We start from the raw sequence: 12,239 nt of genomic DNA, 5'->3' as shown, positions 1-12,239 counted from the left end.
GCTTTGACTTCGAGATTTTAGTTGCTTATATTAATCCCTTTTCCAGTACTGTGTCTGCTACTTACTTTATTGACTTTGTTGTGATTTGAACTTAGAGCATAGAGATGTAACCTTGCGGTAACAAAGCATTTTGCTTGATGTTCTTTGGATTAAAGTTACTGCTTCCAAACTTTGGTGGCTCTCCAAGACTTGTTGCTGCTAACTACTGCTTTAGTTCCTTAGTGTTCACTGGACTGTGAACAAATAAGTTACTCTTCTGAGGTGTTATTCATGTGGCTGGGCTTTTATGTTTGGCAATCATCATATGTTGAAGAACCACTTCCATCTCTACTCAATACTAAAGTAGATATAGCCAAGAGCCACACCTCATGAAATCAAGTTCTTTAGACTGTGAGATACATTGTCCAAATGCATGCGACAGAGTGGCGTTCACTAAAGGCACACAAGTACAGTGTTCAACTATACTTTATTTATCGACCCCAAAAGATGAAAGGCAAAGTGGACTTTGGCGGAATTTGAACTGGAAGAAATGATGTAAAACATTTCTTCCAACATTCTGACAATTCTGTCAGCTTAGCATTTTATAATGATAATAATATTAACAAGAGCACTCAGAGAGTGCAAACCTCTGCCAAGGCAACACCAACACCCTCTCAACAATTAGCAAGAGATGATTTTTAAAATAAAATGAGAATATTTGAAATAAACTCAACTGCTCTCACAAACAAGAATATTAAAAATGAACCTGACCACTCTCAAACATTAAGTAAAAAAAAAAAAAAAAAAGAAAAGCCAGAATCCTTGTCCAGTACCAGATCAATCCCAAAATCTAATCAGTTCACACTAGTCACGAGGCCAAACATCCTTGTAAGTTTCATCCAAATTTATCCAGCGGTTCTTGAAATATCTTGTCCATGGACAAAGAAATATATATACAACTGAAAACAATACCTCTGCCTTCACTAAGGCAGAGGTAATAATAATAATAACAATCGTAATAGTATGGGGTGTTACCTTAGTTCTCTGGTAGTGAACAGCTGATGCCATAGTACATCTCCAGCATTAGAAGCTGTGCAAAGACAATAAAATAATAATAGTAATAATAATTGTTATTCCTACAAACACTAGCAAAAACCTTCAGCAAAGCTGACTGGCTAAACAAAACTAGTTTATGATAAAGCCACGGAATGTCATTTTGGTTCAATGGATTATAGATTCCGGTGAAATTGGTTTTAAAAACTTTGAATAAGCTACATAGCTTTTGTTCAAAAGTCCATTATTCCATGGCTAGTAATCACGTCTACTTCATTAAAGAATTAGGAAAGTCATTCGACAATGTTAGTAACTTTGCTAGCCTAGTAGCAGCTGCTAGAATCCCATTTTCCAGTGAGACATTTTGTTTGTAGTGCTTATAATAATAATAGATGGTCTTATAAAGTTTGAGTTATTTAACCTGAGTGTATAAGACACAGTTTTGTTCCAACATTTTCTGTCAAGTCATCAATTATGTTTTCATTTTTAGAATTTGAAATTCTCTTGGGGTGGAGAAGGAAGCAGAAAGAAATTAGTTTCTTAAAAGACGTATGAACTTGACTTACCTGTTGTTGTTGTGGTTGTCTTTTACATTTGTTCATGTTTGTTGTTGTTGTTGTTCCTTTTTTTTTGTTGTTGAAACCATCCCAAATACAAAAAAAAAAGTCTAAAAGATAAAATAAAACAACCACATTAATTAATTAATGTAAAGATAAAAAAAAAATATTTGTCATTCTGTCCGACACAATGTCCATTCTTTCATTGACAATTTCACCTGTGAAATAAATCAGAACAAACAAACTTGTATAGAAATACATACACACACAGACACTTTTTTAGGTGTGTGTATATATAGGTTTGAAACGTAAAAGTCTTTTTCATTTTCTCAAATATCAAACTAATACACTTGTTTGTTGTTTATAGACTTGTCTTCATCTTGTTTTTCTATAAATTTCAGCTATATATATATATATATATATATATATATATATCTTTCTATTAGATATAGGGCAGATGATTTATATATTGTGTGTGTATGCATATATGTATATGTATTTATGTGTGTGTTTATATAGGTGCATGAGTGGCTGTGTTAAGTAGCTTGCTTACCAACCACATGGTTCCGGGTTCATTCCCACTGCGTGACACCTTGGGCAAGTGTCTTCTACTGTAGCCTTGGGCCGACCAAAGCCTTGTGAGTGGTTTTGGTAGGTGGAAACTAAAAGAAGCCTGTCGTATGTATGTATGTCTGTGTTTGTTCCCCCCCCACCAACATTGCTTGACAACCAACGGTGGTGTGTTTACGTCCCCATACTTAGCGGTTCGGCAAAAGAGACCAATAGCATAAGTACTTGGCTTCCAAAGAATAAGTCCTGTGGTCAATTTGCTCGACTAAAGGCACTTCTCCAGCATAGCTGCAGTCAAATGACTGAAACAAGTAAAAGAGAATAAAGGAGAAATATGTGTGTATGTACCATAATCTTCCATGTGTAAACTGTATTACTTTCTCTGAGAGAATGCACCTAGTTTACGTTAATAATATGCTGTAATATGAATTCATTTATATTCATGAAATGTATGTTCCATATAGGGTTAGAATGGGTGTAATTAAAGAAGTAAATGTAATATCATAAATTCCAATATTAATGTATTTTATTGTGACCAGTTTATTTGACTTGGAGCTTTGTTTGGTACAGATAGTTTTCTTCTCTTAGATAAAACCATCTACAGATGTATAGCTCAGATTTTATAATTCCCTTTTTCATTTGTGAGATATATATATATATATATATATATGTATCAGTGGTTCCCAATCTGAGATCCGCAGACCCCTGGGGGTTCATGAACTAAACTCAAAATTTCATACATATATATATAGGTTAACAGAATGCGATAAAAAAAATCCAAGGCTATGAATAGATTTCAGAACATTTATAAAGAGGTCTTACAGCTGTTTCTGGGATATTTTATATATCCCTTCATCAGAAACGATGTGAGAAAATGTTTAAGTAATAGTTATTAAAGAAAAGATATGAAATACAGAGTGAAGTAGAGGAATGAAAACAGACACAAAATACATAAGGGTATTGTATTTGCAGTTCCATTATTTAAGCAGAATGGCGTATATGTTTCCTGTACCTATAGAGTTGTAGTAACTGACTAAGGGATAAAAAATCCGTATGTACTATCAGTATATGTTACCTGTGTTATTCCCAGGCAATGATGTGCAGGTAACAATTGGACAAATAAAAGTTTATCAGGAACCAGTGCAAATAATTAAAAAATCTGTTTTTCTCCATTTTCTGTCTGTCGACCAAGAATGTTGCTCATCCTGGTGCTTTACAGTGATCTCCGAATATAGCAGTGATACAAAATTCTCGAAAAGTGAAACTCTGATATAAATCTGAGATTATTACTGCTTCCTTCAGTTTGGGGCCGAAGGTTCGATTAACCATCTGCAGGAGCTAGCTTAAAAGTCTGCACAGCATGTGGGTTTTAAGCTAGTATATATACATATATATATATATATATATATATATATATATATATATTTATAAGCAAAAAGGAGGTGGTTCCTTTTGATCACAAAAGCACATATTTTACAACTTGCAAAGTAAACACAGTGATGTCATATGGCACACTTCCTCATGAAGATCACTGCCAACTTTCACTGCGCACACAACTGGATGCTGCCTTCTATTGGCTCACTACAGAACTAGCTCGGGAACTTTTTTGTATCACCTCATATGTAAGTTTGAAACTGACTGAAAATACTGTCCTGTCACACAACGACTAAAAGAAATTTATTGCAATTAATAAAAAAATCTTGACATTTTTGACCCAGAAAAAACACCTCTTCCTTTCTTTCTGGCTTTCTTCCTTCCTTCCTTCCTTTTCTTTTTCCTTTTTTCTGAAGAAAAATCCCTAAAACATTGAACTGAGTATGTCATTTCTTTGCTTGTATGTAATTAGCTTAATATAAGGTGGACTGATGCACATGAGTCATCATATATAGCTCAAAATGAGAACAGAATGAAGGATCAGTACAAAGAAAATAATGACCTCTCAATATTCAGAATGAAGGCTCAGTTCAGAGAACAGATTGAAGGCTCAATACAATTCTAAGATATTAGAGCTGTATTGATATATATATATGGTCGAAACTATTCTCTTTTTATTGCCAACATTCAAATTTCAAAGGCAAATGGCTAGATGATTGCAAGACTCTGATTCAGAGCAGTATTAGAGCAACTTCCTATTGGGTTTTCTCCATCTACTGTAGGACTTGAACATAAAACTACAAACTTGTAAAGCATCTGTTTACAATAGTTACTGCATTGATGTTTGTTGACAGCTAAGTGGACTGCTCCACTGAAAGTATCTTGACTGCTAATGCCACTCAGTGCTACAAGGGGCTATAAACTTCATAGCCTGCCAGCCTTGAGTGGTTCCCCAACATTATGTCTAACTATGAGATATCCTTGATATTGCAGTTACAACAAAGCTTTAAACCCTTTAGCATTCAGATAACTCTGTCAAATGAAATGCATATTTATTTGTATGTTTTGAATTAATCATGACTTGTAGTTTTCAAATTTTGATCATGCTTGTTTTTTAGAATGACAGTGTCGGGTCAGTATGAGAGGCTGAATCTGGCCAGTTTGAACATAAAACAAGTACAATATTTGGGCTGGATATGGCTGGTGTAAATGCTAGAGTGTTAAGAATAAGGCAAAGAGGTCATTGTTGATTATTTTGTAATTATAAGTGAGTGATACCTTCACTGCTGCTCAAACACAGCTGAACAAGTTTTCAAAGTACTCTTACAAAAAGTTGGTCTAAAAGACAATGAATTAGCCTTTAGCACACTGTAGGTGCATCGTGTCACCATATGAGTTTTCTCCCTTGTAGCAACAGGGCGAAACAATTCTAGAGACAATTTAGTGTGCTAAAGGTTAAAATCCAATGAAATGTTTGTTAGTTACCTCACCCCATAGTCATACATACATCATCACAGGAGCTCAACTTCCTGTTGTCATTAGATGTTGTTTATCATCTTGTCTGTTGACATAACTGACAGAATTACTTTTAGACAGACATCAAAATATTTGTTCTGAGAAAATCAATCGACTACTTAGGAATTTCTTAGATATAACTTTTTGCTGAATAAACTTTTATGGCCTCAGAGACTGTTTTATACGAAGATGCAGGCATAGCTGTGTAGTTAAGAAGTTTGCTACTCAACCATATGGTTTTGGGTTCAGTCCTACTCAGCAGTACTTTGAGCAAGATTCTGTCTTCTGTTATAACCCTGGTCAACCAAATCCTTAAGATTGGATTTTGGAGACAAAAACTGAAACAAGCCCCTCCCTCTCTCTTGCTCTCTGTCTCTCTCTCTCACACACACATATATGTAAGTGTGTGTGTATTTATAGCTCCTTACTTGACATCACACAGTAGTTGTAAGCAAGTGTCACTATCATAAAATCTGTGTCCTTCATTTCCAATCTTCTACATAAACATGTCTGGCCATGGGGGAAATATTACCATGCTTGGCAGCAGGTGAGATTTAGTGACAGGAAGGGCATCCAGTGATGGAAAGTTTCTGCCTGGAAAGTTCAAATTCTGCCGAGGTCGACTTTGCCTTTCATCCTTTCGGGGTCGATAAATTAAGTATCAGTTACGCACTGGAATCGATGTAATCGACTTAATCCCTTTGTCTCTTTGTTTGTCCCATCTATGTTTAGCCTCTTGTAGGCAATAAAGAAATAAGGAAAGTTTCTGTCTGTACAAATGCATGGAGGAAGTTTGTGTAAGACTTATTTCAGAAGTTAATGAGTGTTTAGCTAGACATAGATCAGATCTGAAGCTGTTGACTTTGCCACAGATAGAAACCAGTGATGAAAGTAGATTGGCTGCTGTTGAATGCACAACACTTCCTATGGTTGTGGCCTAAACTTACAACATGGTTGTGTGGTTAAGAAGCTTGCTTCCCAATCTTGTAATCTTGGGTTCATTTCCCTGGCATGGTAAGGCAAGGCATGGCACCTTGGGCAAGTGTCTTCTACTATTGCCCGAGGTCAACCAAAGCCTCGTGAATGGATTTGGTAGATGGAAACTGCAAAGCCTCGTGAATGGATTTGGTAGATGGAAACTGCAAAGCCTCGTGAATGGATTTGGTAGATGGAAACTGAAAGGTTCTTGTCATTTGTGTATATCTGTAGCTTTCCCGTTGTCTAGATATCATGTGATGGTTGCAAATGAGCATCATCATCATGCAAGCAAGATTGTTTCTGGCCTGCTACACAAGACATGTCTGACCATGGGGAAAATATTACCTTCATCTTCAAAACAAGTGAGGGTTAGCAACAGGAAGGGCATCCAGTTGTAGAAAATCTGCTTTAAAAAATTCCGTTTCACCTATTGCAAGCATGGAAAAGTGAGTGCCAAGTGGATGATGATATTAACCCTTTAGCATTCAGATTAATACATCAGCTGCTTATTTATTCATATTGTTTCAAATTAATCATGTATTATCTCCTAGCTTTGTAATTTTGATGACGTAACTTTTATGTTTAGAGTGACATTGTAGGGTAGGTGTGTGAGGCTAGATTTGGCCAGTTTGACCATAGAGACTGATTAAATACTTGGTCCAGATATGACCTGTTTGAGTGCTAAAGAGTTAAGGTAATGCCAAGGAGTCGTAAGTTTTCGGTTATCAGCATATGATGAGTTTAATGTATGGAGAATTCCTTCATATCAGTGATCATATGCAGTCCCTTGATTAAAATTGGGGATTAGTTTCCATCCAACAGCAATACTGACTAAAACAATTTGGGAACTCTGGTTGGAAACTTCAGTGCTGCAGGCATTTTGCATTGCCTTTTCCCAGACCACTTCTGAGGACTTGAACTCATTGTTGCATGGCAACAGAACATTTATTTATCATGCTGTTTACTTTTTGAATTCAGCTCTGCAGTGAGCAGAAGGTATTCCTTCATCTCGGTTTACAGATTGGCAAGCAGGAATCGACCAAAGTTTAGCATCTTTACCGTCAGGGATACTGCCATACTTTGCTTATGGCCAGATTACAAACCATTGATATTCCAATTCATAGTCAAACACATTAGACCATTCTGCCAACCACAGCAAGTTTTCTTTACATTCACAAAGACAGCATTAAAATACACACAAGTCAGCAAGGGAACTTAACAACATGAAAATATATTAACTGATAAAACAAATTTCTCATCTCCGATATATTTCCACTTCATAAATCTACAAGTTCAGCTGCAAGTGACTATTTAATTAATTTCATTGCAAAACTCTTTGGCATGCTGATTTCTAAATCTAACAAGTCTAGAATTTACACTGCTGCTGATGGAAGTAGTGGAGGTGTTCGTAGTGGCAGCACTGTCTGTTGGTAGATCACCACTACGAGATATAATGTATTTATTCTGAACCTCTGAATTGCATGTTGTTAAGTTGAAATTGAAATAGTGAATGGAGCCAGGGTGGAGGGAGAAGGCTTCCTGGTGTTACTGCTAGGGCCAATGTAATTATGTAAATCAGATAAGGGATTTTGCTGGTAAACGTATTCGTTTGAAAGCTATCAGCTGCTCTGGACTCTGATATTTACAGATTAGTTAGCTTTATTAACTTACTTTCTCTCTCTCTCTCTCCTTTCTGTCCATCCCTTTTTCTCTCTCTCTTTCTCACTCTGCTCCCTGTCCTTTTCTCTCTTTCTCTCTCTTCCCCCCCCCCCTCTCTCTCTACACACACACACATCTTTTTATTTATATGAACAATTTGAGTCAGAATCACATCACTTACAAGTTTCATAGAAGTGCGATAAACATTTTGGATTATTCACATATGTATATTAAAGGTGGGGCTCCAGCATGGCCACTCAAATGACTGAAACGAGAATATATATATATATATATATATATATATGAGAGGTAGGGTTGGGAATCTCATCTTTCTAAAGTTTTATTCTACTCCTCTCCACCCTTTCTGTCCTGCCACTTATCACCTCCACTCCTGAATCACTTCTATATTCTATCAGTTTTCCACCTCACCTTCCTGACTCTCATCTGCCATCATCAACCACACCTCTACTCTACTCTTCACCATTCACTACATTTGCCTTGACACCCATCTGTAACCATCTGGCACTCTACTCTCACACTCTTATAAAGTTATTTGCCCACCCAGCCCATCTCTATCTTCGGACACATCATCACCACTATCCTGTATCTTTTTCAAGTTACTTTCCATCCCTATATATAATTCAGGGGTAGCCATATATCTCCTTCTAGGCAAGACACATCTTCCTGTCCTATCTTACTTCAGCCTCTCAACACTAAGCATAACAACCCCCTGTCTCTCAACTGTGTTTCCACTCAGACATGGAAGCTTTTTTCCATTCTGTAAGTTCTTTGGCAGCCTCACTAGTGCTGGCAACACAAGAAAAGCACCTAGTACACTATGTAAAATGGTTGACTCTAGGGAGGGCATCCAGCCTTAGAAACTTTTGCCTAGACAGACATTGGATTGCAAGGCAGTCACAGGACTCATTAGATTCCATTGAGCCATTCTACCCATGCCACCATAGAAGGTACACATTAAATGGTGATAATGATGAAGCTGATATGACGATGGGCTGAGTTGAATGGCAATATGCTGTACTTGAGAAGACCCATCTATCTCAACACAAATGATGTCCTGTCTAACCTTCACTCACATTGTATCCCTTCTACTGTCCCTTGCTGTGCATATTATTTTCTTTCGCTCCACCACTGATTCAAACTGATGTTCACTGCATCCAACTGTCCTTAATCATCTGTCACATATTTTGATTGTAGTGCACTTACCTGCCTACCCACCTTCTCTGTTCCTCTATCCCATTCTCTCTTTCATATATGCATTGTAACTTGACCTCACATATCTCTCTTCATCTCCTTTTCTCCCTCTCTCCTCTCTTTTTCATTCTCCCTCACTTTCTCTCCTATTCCTAACCTTGTAACCCCCCTGCTCCATCATACTTTTATATCCCTCAATACCATACCCATCTCAGTCGAGGGATCTTGCACGTACTTGGTGACCTCACCTTTGCTGGTGCTGCAAAAGAAGCACTCAGTACATTTTGTGAAGTGGTTAGCTTTAAGAAGTGCAGACTTTGGAACCTCTCACAGCCCTCTGTCAGTTCATGTCAAATCATTCAACCCATGCTAGCATGGAAAATTAGAGGTTAAATGATGAGGAGGAGGATATATATATGTTTGTCATCATCATCATTTAACGTCCGCTTTCCATGTGTTGGACGATTTGACTGAGGACTGGCGAGCCAGATGGCCGTACCAGACTCCAATCTGATCTGGCAGAGTTTCTACAGCTGGATGCCCTTCCTACGCCAACCACTCCGAGAGTTTAATGGGTGCTTTTATGTGCCACCAGCACGAGGGCCAGTCTGGTGGTGCTGGCAACGGCTACGCTGAAATGGTGTATTTTACATGCCACCTGCACAGGAGTCAGTCCAGCGGCACTGGCAATGACCTCACTCAAATGATTTTTCACATGCCAGTACAGCAATGCTGGTAACGATCACACTCAAATGATGCTTTTCACATTCCACCAGCACGGAAGCCAGACAGCTGCTCTGGCAGTGATCTCGCTTGTGTATATATATATGTTTGTGTGTATGTCTATATATATATATTTGTGTGTATGTCTATATATATATGTTTGTATGTGTGTGTGTATATATATATAGATGGTAGTCGAACCAAGAAATATAAGGCTTGGCCAAACACCGGTCACATGGGGTGAGAGAAGTGATGTAGAGGCAGAGGGACAGAAGAATATAACTAGCCGAAATTGCAAAGGAGTCTCATTAGCATAGGTTTCGTTCTCTGGTCTTGGATTCAATCTTGCTCTGTGGATCTTTGGGCATCTCCTGCAATAAGTTTGGATTGACCAAAGCCTTGAGGGTAAATGAAAACTGAAAGAAGCCTGTCACATTATTTACTTGTGTGTTTATGTTGTGTTTGTCCACCACCACTTGACAACTGGTGCTGGTTTGTTTACATCCCTGTAACTTAGCAGTTCAACAAGAGACTGATAGAATAAATACTTGTTTGTAAAAATATGTACTGGTCAGTCAATTTGTACAACTAAACTCAAATTGGTGCTCCAGCATAGCCTCAGTCCATTGACTGAAACAAGTAAAAGGAAAGAGATAAATATAATGGGGCAACCCCCTCATGTTCTTCAGTTCCTCAAAGTTTACTCTTTTTCTTGGGTTTTGATTTCAGTTCTCCTTCCAACCCCACAGCAAGATAAGATGTTAACTGAATATTTGACTGGTGTGTATGATAAGGCATCCACATTGTGTTTTGAAGTTGTTTGATGGTACCCCCTCCCCCCACATGCACAAATGTTTGCTTTTTGCTTGAAGCTCTAACTTCCCAAGAAAGAATTTTCAGACACTGTGCCTCACTGAGGAAATGACGAGGGACCAGGTTCTGTGAAATTCGCTGTACTTGATAAGACACGTCTAGCTAAGTAAAATTGCTGTCTTCCACACATTCAGGCTTCTCCTTTAAGGAGCCAGTGCCACTTAAAAAGCAACCATGCCAGTGCCTCTTAAAATGCACGGTGCTGTACTGCATAAACACAACCATGACAATGACAAGTAATGCATCCAGCACTCTCTGTTAAGTAGTTGACCTTAGGAAGGGCATCCAGCCATACAAACCATGCCACAGCAAGTCCAAACAGCTCCCTGTGAGCCATCTCCATTTCAAGCCATCCAACCCATGCCAGCATGGAAACCAGATGTTAAATGATGATGATGATGACTTATTTCTCTTTGCAATACTTTAAACCCTAGCAGAAATGTGGAACTGAAAAGTGCTGTCGACCCCTTTGCGCTCTCAAAATTGATTCTAACAACTTTGCAACTAAGCACTTCCCTTAAATAAGCAATTTTCAGTATTTACCTTTTTCAAATTTGCGTAAAATGTTCAGCAATAAATACTGAAGGAAAGTGTTTTAGATGCTGTAAAAATTATTTTGTTTACTTCAAAATATGTTATAAAAAAAAAAATACATGTATGTAAATGAAATTTCTGAATAAAATGTAGTGAAAACAACTAATAAATAAAGCAAAAAATATATAATTTGAATTATTCTAAATGAAAGGAAAAAATAAGAACTCGATATTTTAATGACCAAAAAAAGAATTATTTTTCTCTGAAATTTACTTCCATAAATATCAGAAATATTAGCCAATGTATTGAGTAGGTGGAAACAATTTATGCATCAGTTTACATGGAGAGTGCTATAGCTAGTAGTTTGTCTTGTATTATCATTCACATTTTGAAAATTTTCTCTAGTTCGTTCTCATTTATTATCTGAGCAATAAGGTGTATTTTGACACTGGGAATATTTCTGCTTTTCTTGTCTTCACCCAGCTACTACAAATAGTTTTAGTGTGGAAAGGAATTATATATATATATCATTCGTGTTTTTTATTTCTGTTTTTTATTTCTATTTTTGTTTCTTGTATTTATATTCGTGTGGCATCCTGTCTTTGTTTCGTATACATTCGATCCTCTTTCTAAGAAATCCAATGCCTGTGGCTTGGTTTTTCCTTGGGGCTGGCCGGTTTGGAGTAATATTGAGATTAAACAGCCGAAATTACGAAGATGATCCGGTTCCCGACTGAAGATTAGAGGCTTCGAGTGACCCGTCTGTTTTTTTGTGTCATCTCTTTGTGTGTTTTTGCGTTCTTGTCCCACTTTGTAATTTATATTTTATATTTAATTTATATATATATATATATATATATATTTACTTTTACCTTTTACTTATTTCAGTCATTAGACTACGGCCATGCTGGGACACCACCTTGAAGAATTTTTTGTCCAAGGAATTGACCCCCCCTCCCCCAGTACTTATTTTTTTAAAGCCTGGTACTTATTCTATCAATCTTTTTTGTGAACTTCCAAGTTGCAGGAACATAAACACACCAACAACCAGTTGTCAAGCAGTGATGGGGAGACAGACACACACACACACACACACACACACAATTACATGAGTCAGTTTCAGTTTCTATCTACCAAATCCACTCAGATTTTAGTCCACTGGAGGCTATAATAGAAGACACTTTCTTCAGGTGCCACTCACTGGGACTGAAC

At 37.3% G+C, this 12,239-nt stretch overlaps 1 protein-coding gene across 1 annotated transcript in view; it reads left to right on the top strand.

Annotated features, from left to right (window-relative positions):
- The window catches only part of LOC115215430 (putative ribosome biogenesis protein slx9-like), a 52,854-nt gene that overhangs the window by 27,869 nt on the left and 12,746 nt on the right, over positions 1 to 12,239 (top strand). The gene's annotated exons all lie outside the window — the stretch shown is intronic.

This window comes from Octopus sinensis, linkage group LG9 (assembly GCF_006345805.1).
Source record: "Octopus sinensis linkage group LG9, ASM634580v1, whole genome shotgun sequence".
NCBI classification, from domain to species: domain Eukaryota; kingdom Metazoa; phylum Mollusca; class Cephalopoda; order Octopoda; family Octopodidae; genus Octopus; species Octopus sinensis.
The sequence above is the reverse complement of the archived record's forward strand: the minus strand, read 5'-3'. Positions and strand labels throughout refer to the sequence as shown.